Source organism: Gopherus flavomarginatus, chromosome 3 (assembly GCF_025201925.1).
Source record: "Gopherus flavomarginatus isolate rGopFla2 chromosome 3, rGopFla2.mat.asm, whole genome shotgun sequence".
Taxonomy (NCBI): domain Eukaryota; kingdom Metazoa; phylum Chordata; order Testudines; family Testudinidae; genus Gopherus; species Gopherus flavomarginatus.
Genome location: NC_066619.1, coordinates 159,291,612 through 159,298,557, shown reverse-complemented (window position 1 = coordinate 159,298,557; position 6,946 = coordinate 159,291,612). Strand labels below are relative to the sequence as shown.

The window sequence follows — 6,946 nt, the reverse complement described above, 5'->3', positions numbered from 1 at the left end:
CTTAAACTTGTCTGCTGCCGCCCAGGTGTTGTAGCTATAGCGGCTAAGGAGGGCTTGTTGGTTGGACACAAGGAGCTGGATGGCCCCCGCAGAGTAAACTTTTCACCCAAGCAAGTCCATGCGCCTCACATCCTTCGATTTAGGGGCTGGGGCCTGCTGGCCATGGTGCTCCCTCTCTCTAACCGACTGGACGACAAGGGAGCAAGGAGGAGGATGTACATATAGATATTCATAACCCTTTGAGGGCACCATGTATTTGCTCTCTACCCCTTGCGCAGCGGGCAGAACAGAGGCCGGAGACTGCCAGTATCGTAGTGGCATTGGCTTGTATGGTCTTAATAAATGGGAGGGCCACTCTAGTGGGGGCATCTGATGACAATATGTCCACCACTGGGTCTTGGACCTCCGGGACCTCCTCGGCTTGCAAGTTCATGTTCTGTGCAACACTCCTGAGGAGATCCTGGTGGGCCCTGAGGTCAATTGGAGGAGGGCTGGCCGATGAGGTTCCAGCTACAGCCTCGTCAGGGGAGGATGAAGAGGAGAGACCTGGAACGAGCGGGTCTTATGAGGGCTCCGCCTGGTGGATCGTGTCCATCTCCCTGGGGAGCTCAGAGCCCTGAGGCTGGGTCAACCCTTCCTCCATAGGAGGAGGGGGAGGACGAGTAATTGTGGCCTCAGGTACCCTGTGCTCTGAGGCCATTGAGCACGGTGGACCTCGGAGAGGGCCTTGGGCCTGATGGTACGCCCAAGGCGTCCAGAATCACCACTGCTGCGGTCCATGATCTTGAGGCTGGGGCTCGCTGAACAAGGCAGCAGGCACGTCGGTGTCTGGGGCATATGCACTATCCGCCTGAGAAGACACGGACGGCTGTCGGGACGGCCAGGGAGGAGCTGAACGAGGCTGGTATGAGTCCCTCGCTCCCGTCGTTGGAGATCTCCTCCGTGCCGGGGATCGGTACCGGGAATCATATCGGTGTCAAGACCAAGACTGGGACCTGCAACCAGCGCAGTGCCGGGAGGTCGACCTGGATCTCGAGCGCCTGTGGCGGGACCGGCTGCGAGAGTCTCGATGCTGGGAGCGGTGTCTAGAGCCGGAGCAGTATCAAGAGTACCGATTGGGACGAGAGGTAGATCTGTGCCTCGAGTACGACCGGTGCCGCCTGGGTAAGTGGTGCCGGGACTGCGAGCGTCGTCGAGATAGGGACCATCCATGAGACCCTGAGCGGTGCCGGGACCTGGATTGAGACCGGTGCTGGCTCGTCGACTCCAGCGAAGGAGATCTGATAGCAGCAGGCTTGCCTCTGGAATGTAGAACCCGCACCGGTGGAGCCAGGGGTTGAGGCAGGGCAGACTCAGTCATCGCAATAAGGTCCCTGGCTGAGGAGAATGTCTCCGGCATGGAGGGGACTGTCAGCTCGACCACGGGTCTCACCGGGGAGCTCTCCTGGACTGGACTCGACGGCCCTCTCGGGACCGGAGTCGACAGTACCACGGTCGTCGGTGCCGCAGCAGGGGTAGGTGCCGGGCGATCCGAGCGAGTCTGCACCGAAGGTGCGGAAGAAGTTGAAGGCCTTCGGTCAGATCCCTGCACCTGAGAAGGCCTGTGCCGAGGTGTCTTGGCAGAGCTGGCGCAGTCCGGTGCCGGAGGAGCGCTGTCAGCGCTCGGTGCTGAGGACGGAGGGTTAAGGGCTGCCTCCATAAGGAGAGTCTTTAAGCGAAAGTCCCTCTCCTTTTTAGCCCGCGGCTTAAAGGCCTTGCAAATGCAGCACTTGTCGGAGATGTGCGATTCCCTGAGGCATTTTAGGCAAGAGTCATGGGGATCGCTCGTGGGCATCGGTTTTTTACAGGCCGAGCACGGTTTAAACCCTGGTGAACCGGGCATGGGCCCGGGCACCGGGTGCAGGGAAGGGCGAGAGCCCAAACCCAGCTAAACTATGTACAACAACTAACTAACAACTATAAAACTAATTACACTATGGACTAATTCAACTATATACAATAAGAGATCAAATGAACAAAGAGAAGCTAGGGAAGTGGAGGACAGCTAAGCTGCGCTCCACTGTTTCAACGACCGACATGGGCGATAAGAAGCAACTGAGGAGCGGTCTGGTCGGCAGGGGTATATATCCAGCGCCATGGCGGCGCCACTCCAGGGGGCGACCTGCCGACCCACCGGAGTTGCTAGGGTAAAAATCTTCCAACGAGTGTGCACGCACAGCGCGCACACCTAACTGGAATGGATATGAGCAATCACTCGAAGAAGAACTAGAAATTGCACAAAAGTGAAAGAGGATGATATAAAGAAAGTTAGCCAAACTTTTTGACCACTGCTAAAAAATTTGGTTCTGGTTCACTTGGAGAAAAGGCTTATGTGGGGCAAGGAAGCTTTTATATATCCATACATGTTCTCCCATGTATCCATACATCCCAAAGGTGGCACCCCAAAATGCCATTGGGATGAGAATCTCTTCTACACATGCCCTCTCCATACATCACTATCATCACTGGCTACATAAACAGCTGTACCCTTTTGACTGAAAAAGGCAGGCAATCTCCTCTCAGCAAGCTGGACATTGCTACTGTATTGGGGTGCAACAAGGAGTAAAGTAAACTTCACCCTCCTAGTGGAAACTGTGAGTGCTTTTTCCATGACATTCTCTGCCCTTGCCATCTTGAGAAATTTGAAATTCAAGATCAGTCCAAAGCCCAGGTCTCCCATGTGGCAGTGCTTCTGAATGAGTCGTTTGGCTTGCCAAACCTTGCTAAACTCTTGATCTGAAATTCTGAAACTATTCTCTTTGTTCAGATAATGAACAGTAAGGTGAGGAATGCACATAAAGCAAAATTGATCCACTTAATTCATCATTTGTACATATGTATGGACTTAAGGCCTTATAAATGGATTCTGGGATTAAACACTTACACCTACACTCACAAGCTGCTCAAAAATACTTCAGGGCACTATTGGAAGTTTTGTCTCTTGATTATTTTCAATTAAAAGACGGACCAATGTCTAGAGTTTGCAGCTGTTTAGAAAGGGGTCTCCTGAGTTTGCCCTGTGGGGACACCATGGCCATGACTGTAACAGGATTCAAAAAAAGAACTAGATAAGTTCACAGAGGAAAGGTCCATCAATGGCTATTAGCAAAACCATGCTCTGAAGTATCCCTAGGCTCTGTTTGTCAGAAGCTGGGAATGGGCGACAGGGGATGGATCACTTGATCATTACCTGTTCTGTTCATTCTCTCTGAAGCACCTGGCATTGGCCACTGTCAGAACACAGGATACTGGGCTAGATGGACCATTGGTCTGACCTAATATGGCTGTTTTTATGCTCTTATGTTCTAAAAGAATGGCTCAGACACAGTCAAGCACCAGTTGCACAACAAGCTGTGGCAGCAGAAACCCATCCCACTCAATATGAATGAGAATTGTGGAAGCAGGGACCATGAACAACTAGATGTTTTGCCCATTACTTTACTTTGAAATCACACTTTTTTCACTAGAAAACTAGTGAAAACAATCAAGGTGACGAAACAGGAGGAAGAAGAAAAGAGAGCAAGGAAGGTTACATGAGGCGTAGGTACATGATTCTTCAAAGCACTGAAGTGCAGTTCAAATAAGGATTCAAAAGTTTAGACAGATACTTATCCAGATTTCTTGCCTGTGTCTATTTTAAGAGCTAGGTGGAATATGGTTTCCAATCCTGGGAGAATTTGTAAGATTTTGAAAAAAATTCCTGTCCCAAATTGGGACAAAGTCAAAAATTCTAAAAGTTTCACAAAGAAAAACAAACAAAAACAAAAATCAGATCAGGTCAATTGAAATATTTCATTTGATCATTTTGAAATGTCTGTTTATGATTTCACCTTTCTTCTTTACTCCCTCCATTATTTTTAAAATGATAAATTAAGCTAAATTTCAAAACAAAGTAATTGCCAACCAAAGAACTGAACTTTTCATTTCAACAATGTTGAAAACATGATATTTTGATAACACTGAAAAAAAAGTTTGAGATGTAATCAAAATAGGAAATTTGTTAAAGCTGACCCTTTCCCATGAAAATCTTTGGTTTCAACAAATATTTTCCCATGACATTTTTAAAAAATAAATATCCTACCAGTTCTAAGTACTGTTATTATTTTATTGTGATGGCATGCAGAGGCTCCAGATGAGATCAGAATCCCATTGTGCTAAACACTGCACACAAAGTAACAGATAATCCCTGTCCTAATGATTTTACAGGCCAGAACAGACAAGGAAGGGAAAACAAAGGCAAAGTAACTTGCCCAGGGTCATGCAGTAGATCAGTGGCAAAGCAAGATATTGAACTCAGGTCTCCTTTCTTTCAGTCCAGTACCCAGTCCACAACTGGATCCATGCAGCTGACCTGTAAGGGTATGTCTATACAGCCCACAGAAGCAAGCCTGCCAGCCCAGATCAACAGACTTGGGCTCCTGGGGGCTCATGCTTCCACAATAAAAATAGCTCTGTGTAGATGGTGCAGTTCAGGCTGGTGCTCAGGTTCTAAAGCCTAGGGAGGGGATTAGGCTGCAGCACCCCAGCTCCAGCCCAAGCTGCAACTTCAAAATGCTTTCTACGCAGTTATATTTAGCACAGTAGCACTAGGGTTGCCAGGTTTCCAGTTTTTGACCAGAACATCCAGTCAAACAGGGACCTGGCGGCTTCAGTCAGCACTGCCGACTGGGCCATTAAAAGTCTGGTTGGTGGTGCTGAAGGGCTAAGGCAGGCTAGTCCCAACATGTCCTGGGCAGCGCGCTGTGCGCTGCAAGCAACCAGCAGGTTCATCTTGTAGGTGTGGGGGCCATGGGGCTCCACGCACAGCCCCTGCCCAGAGCACCATCTCTGCACTCTCATCAGCTGGGAACTGCGGCCAATGGGAGCTGGGGGTGGGCAGTGCCTGTGTGGGAGAGCAGTGCGTGGAGCCTCCTGCCCTCCCCTCCCCCAGGAGCTGAACCTGCTAGCTGCTTCCGGGGCACAGCGTGGAGCCAGAACAAGCAGGGACCCTACCTTAGCCCTGCTGCATCACTGACCGGGAGCCACCTGAGGTAAGCCTGCACCCCAATCCCAGGCCCCAACCCCCTATCCCAGTCCTGAGCCCCCCAAGCCCAGAGCCCCCTCCTGCAGCTCAAACTCCTCATACCCAGCCCCACGCCAGAACCCATACCCACTCCAGCACCCCAACCTCCTGCCTCAACCCACAGCCCCCTCCCACATTCTGAATCCCTCGGCCCCACCCCCCAGCCTGGAGCCCCCTCCTGCTGCAACCCAACTCCCTCACCCCCTCCCAAACCCTAACTCCCTGCCCCAGCCCAGTGAAAATGAGCGAGGGTGGGGGAATGTAGTGAGAGTGGGGCAGGCCTCGGGGAAGAGGCGGGGCTAGGGTGTTCAGTTTTGTGCAATTAGAAAGTTGGCAACCCTAGGTAGCACAAGCACCACAGTTGCCAACTCAGAGTGGGAGGCTCGCTTCTGCAGGCTGTGTAGACATATCCCAACACCTGTGTGAAATCCCACTGCAATCAATGGACTCTGCATAGGAGCAGGAAGGAGTCTGGATTCAAGGGGAGGGAAGGGCCTGAGGGTGGATTTCCTGAGAGAACAGCCTTTCTCATGGAATAGCCCGGACTACTTTCTTATTAGAAGTTTGTGAAATATGAGAGTTTTTGCACATTGCAGTTATGAGTGATAAAATATGTCATGTAGATGTTTAGGTTAAGGTTGATCTGAAACTGTCATCCTTCAGGTCAAAGCCTCAACTGGTGAAATCTGCTCCATTGAAGTCAATGAAACTACAGCAATTTACACTAGCAGAGGTTCTAGCATATAGTCTCCTTAAATGTGTCATCATTAACAAAACTGGGGAAAGTGGGGCACAGGATATAAATATTAGTGGGATTGCTGAAAATTTTCCAGTAAAGCTAAATCTAATATAGCTGAGATATAAGATATTTAAGTCAAAACAGTCACGTTCCATATCAAGCATCAGGATTACTAGCATACTTGATGAAAGTTAAAAAGCCTTTCCATGCTTTAATTGAATTGCAGAAACTTCTCATTTCCTTATTATTATACATGTGGCATTTGGCCCACTGCTAAGCAGGAAGAAGCAGTTAATCCCTGCAGTTTAAAGTTTGTTAAAAATGCACATCACTGAACATTTTGAAATCCTGAAATATTCAATCTTCCAATGTTTGAAACAGAGAAATAGGTGCATGTTCATAAAAGGCTCCATCCCTTGCTCTTTCATATACAATAGACTCAAGATTTATCTGCAAAAGAACTTGAGGGAGATGATGCCACTGAACAGAACAAGGCTTTGTAACTGAGAACATAAACGTCCTCAGCTCCCACTGAAATCAATGGGACCTGAAGGCATGCAGCACCTCACTGGATCAGGGTATCAATGTAAACAAAACAAAACAAAACAAAACAAAACAAGACATATGATACAGTATCTGTAACGTTTGAGACTCTAGATATGTTCCTATGCACACCTATGCCTTCCTTTAGGATTAATGGTGGTTAATGAACACATCAAGAGGTGAACTGAACCCTCTGAGTTTTTGTTTCTTTTGTCCCACAGATAACTGATCATAGAGAATGCAGCTCCATAGGCTGGAGTTCCTGCAATGCACCTCCTTCAACAAATCAAAGGTTAGGCCAGGCTACTTTGTCCCTGAGATGCTCCTGCATTGATTGAGAGACTGAACCACGCTTGGCAGTCACTGATCCAAAGAGGATCAAGAGATTGGGCCAGGGTTGATAGAGGCTGCTCCGTAGGTCATAGTCCTTGGAGGTCAGCTTTCAGCTGCTTCGGTGCCAAAGGGGCCAGCCAGTGCAGGAGGTAGACTAATTTAAAACCACACCAACAACTTGTGACTTGAGCAAGGCATTTAGTGGACATGCTAAAAAATTGTTTATTCAG

General features: G+C 49.0%; 1 long non-coding RNA gene across 1 annotated transcript; it reads left to right on the top strand.

Annotated features, from left to right (window-relative positions):
* Positions 1–4,977: 4,977 nt before the first annotated feature.
* Positions 4,978–6,676, top strand: LOC127047210 (uncharacterized). Its single transcript, XR_007773332.1, has 2 exons — positions 4,978–5,069; positions 6,605–6,676. It is a non-coding gene; the product is annotated as an uncharacterized LOC127047210 (long non-coding RNA).
* Positions 6,677–6,946: the final 270 nt, after the last annotated feature.